Source organism: Lolium rigidum, chromosome 6 (genome assembly GCF_022539505.1).
Source record: "Lolium rigidum isolate FL_2022 chromosome 6, APGP_CSIRO_Lrig_0.1, whole genome shotgun sequence".
NCBI classification, from domain to species: Eukaryota; Viridiplantae; Streptophyta; class Magnoliopsida; order Poales; family Poaceae; genus Lolium; species Lolium rigidum.
The window spans coordinates 341184260-341187438 of NC_061513.1; the positions used below are offsets into that span (position 1 = coordinate 341184260).

At 46.2% G+C, this 3179-nt stretch overlaps 1 long non-coding RNA gene across 2 annotated transcripts; it reads right to left on the reverse strand.

Annotated features, from left to right (window-relative positions):
- Positions 1–218: 218 nt before the first annotated feature.
- Positions 219–851, reverse strand: LOC124665390. Of its 2 annotated transcripts, none has more exons than XR_006990554.1 (2): positions 781–851; positions 219–613 (listed from the first exon to the last, which is right to left on the reverse strand). It is a non-coding gene; the product is annotated as an uncharacterized LOC124665390 (long non-coding RNA). The 2 variants fall into 2 exon arrangements; XR_006990555.1 differs by having other exon boundaries at positions 219–597; positions 781–839.
- Between the last annotated feature and the right edge of the window lie 2328 nt (positions 852–3179).

Sequence of the window (3179 nt, forward strand, 5' to 3'; positions counted from 1 at the left end):
CTATCATCCATGGAAAACACGAAGTGTAATATAGTTGAGCATGCAATTAAACAATTTGACAGATGGAACAATATTATTGATCAATTCAAATGCAGTTGGTTATCGCTAGGTAACTTATTTAGATGGAAATCTATCATATGACATCAACATAATAGGTACACATACAACAAATTCAGTAGCAGCCGGTTTATGTGAACCAACGATATTAAGGCAAAGAATAAGAAACCAATTTTCCTTTTCTGAAGAACATTTTCAATCAACGATGCCACAGACTGAATTGCTTCCAGGTGAGGAGAAAGAGGAGTGGCCCTCAATCAACATTGTCATGGGTTCTACCTAGCACCCTGTCTGAGCAGACTGCACGTAACTGAACAAACAGAAAGAACTTGCTTGTAGAGGGAGACATAGATATAAGGTCTTCGGGCCTGCTTTTGTAATTGCTAAAAGCGAATTAGTGAACTCCACCTGATGTAGTGGAAGCTGCAATCCGGTCTGCGCTGCACCTGACGATGGGGTTGGTGGTGACCGGAGTTGAGGAGGAAGCTCTGAATTTTGGTGAAGAGATGGAGGAAGCTGCAAATCGACACCTGCATTTGTCTGTTCTACACCAACCCTTACGAAGTTACCAATCACACACAAGTACATGTAGATCGGGATTGAGAGAGAGGTGAGACCGAGAGGGAGGAGACAGAGAGCAGATATGGAAGGGACATGGAGAGGGGATGGCAGCGGGGTGGGAGGACATCGGAGAGGGGATGGCGGCAGGGGGCGGCTACCTACCTGAACCGGACGCCGGAGGCTCGGGTGGTGGTTGCCCCCCGTCCTCTGCTCGGTGTCGGGTCGAGGCGCGGTACCACGCCCGCTTGTCGGAGGAGAAGCAAGGGGCGGGAGGGCGGCGAAGAGGAGTACCTTCACCGCCGCGAGGTCGTTTGTAGGTCTCTGGCCTCACAATGGAGGCTCTCGTCAACTGGATCCTCGCCACCTGCGGGTGATGGATTTGTTGAGGAATAGAAAATCAACTTCCCACCGCCCAAGCAACCACCGTCTTCCAATTTCTCGACTGAACCGACCAACACATGCCCACTCGTGCGGAAATCGGCATCGCGCCGAGACGGAAAAAAACAGCCTCCGTCGAAAGCGACGTGCGGATCGCTCAGAGGAGCTCCCAACCCTGGGAGCTTAGAGCTCTTTAGAGATAGCTCATGGGACAAATAGCTTAAAAACTATTGTGGTATTGAATATGTACTTATGCACTTTATCTCTTATTAAGTTGCTTGTTGTGTGATAACCATGCTTCTGGGGACGCCATCAACTATTCTTTGTTGAATATCATGTGAGTTGCTATGCATGTCCGTCTTGTTTGAAGCAAGAGAGATCTACCACCTTCATGGTTGGAGCATGCATGTTGTTAGAGAAGAACATTGGGCCGCTAACTAAAGCCATGATCCATGGTGGAAGTTTCAGTTTGGACATATATCCTCAATCTCATATGAGAATAATAATTGTTGCCACATGCTTATGCATTAAAGAGGAGTCCATTATCTCGTTGTCCATGTTGTCCCGGTATGGATGTCTAAGTTGAGAATAATCAAAAGCGAGAAATCCAAAATGCGAGCTTTCTCCTTAGACCTTTGTACGAAGCGGCATGGAGGTACCCCATTGTGACACTTGGTCAAAACATGTGCATTTCAAAGATCCGGTAGTCCAAGTTAATTAGGACAAGGTGCGGGCACTATTAGTATACTATGCATGAGACTTGCAACTTGTAAGATATAATGTACATAACTCATATGCTTTATTACTACCGTTGACAAAATTGTTTCATGTTTTCAAAATAAAAGCTCTAGCACAAATATAGCAATCGATGCTTTCCTCTTTGAAGGACCATTCTTTTACTTTTATGTTGAGTCAGTTCACCTATCTCTCTCCACCTCAAGAAGCAAACACTTGTGTGAACTGTGCATTGATTCTTACATATTTGCATATTGTACTTGTTATATTACTCTATGTTGACAATTATCCATGAGATATACATGTTACAAGTTGAAAGCAACCGCTGAAACTTAATCTTCCTTTGTGTTGCTTCAATACCTTTACTTTGATTTATTGCTTTATGAGTTAACTCTTATGCAAGACTTATTGATGCTTGTCTTGAAGTACTATTCATGAAAAGTCTTTGCTTTATGATTCACTTGTTTACTCATGTCATTACCATTGTTTTGATCGCTGCATTCACTACATATGTTTACAAATAGTATGATCAAGGTTATGATGGCATATCACTTCAGAAATTATCTTTGTTATCGTTTTACTCGCTCGGGACGAGCGAGAACTAAGCTTGGGGATGCTTGATACGTCTCCGACGTATCGATAATTTCTTATGTTCTATGCCATATTATTGATGATACCTACATGTTTTATGCACACTTTATGTCATATTCGTGCATTTTCCGGAACTAACCTATTAACAAGATGCCGAAGTGCCGATTCTTGTTTTCTGCTGTTTTTGGTTTCAGAAATCCTAGTAACGAAATATTCTCGGAATCGGACGAAATCAAGACCCGAGGTTCCTATTTTCACCGGAAGCATCCAGAACACCCGAGAGCCGCCGGAGGGGGCCCTGTGGGCCCCGGATGATAGGGTGGCGCGGCCGGGCCCCGGCCGCGCCGGCCTATGGTGTGGCCACCCCTTCGACCCTCCTGCGCCGCCTCTTCGCCTATATAAAGCCTCCGTCGCGAAACCCCCGAGGCGAAAAACCACGATACGGAAAACCTTCCGGAGCCGCCGCCATCGCGAAGCCAAGATGCGGGGGACGGGAGTCTCGTTCCGGCACCCTGCCGGAGCGGGGAAGTGCCCCGGAAGGCTTCTCCATCGACACCGCTGCCATCTCCACCGCCATCTTCATCACCGCTGCTGCTCCCATGAGGAGGGAGTAGTTCTCCATCGAGGCTCGGGGCTGTACCGGTAGCTATGTGGTTCATCTCTCTCCTATGTGCTTCAATACAATAATCTCATGAGCTGCCTTACATGATTGAGATTCATATGATGATGCTTGTAATCTAGATGTCATTGTGCTAGTCAAGTGAGTTTTACTTATGTGATCTCCGGAGACTCCTTGTCCCACGTGTGTAAAGGTGACAGTGTGTGCACCGTGTGGGTCTCTTAGGCTATATTTCACG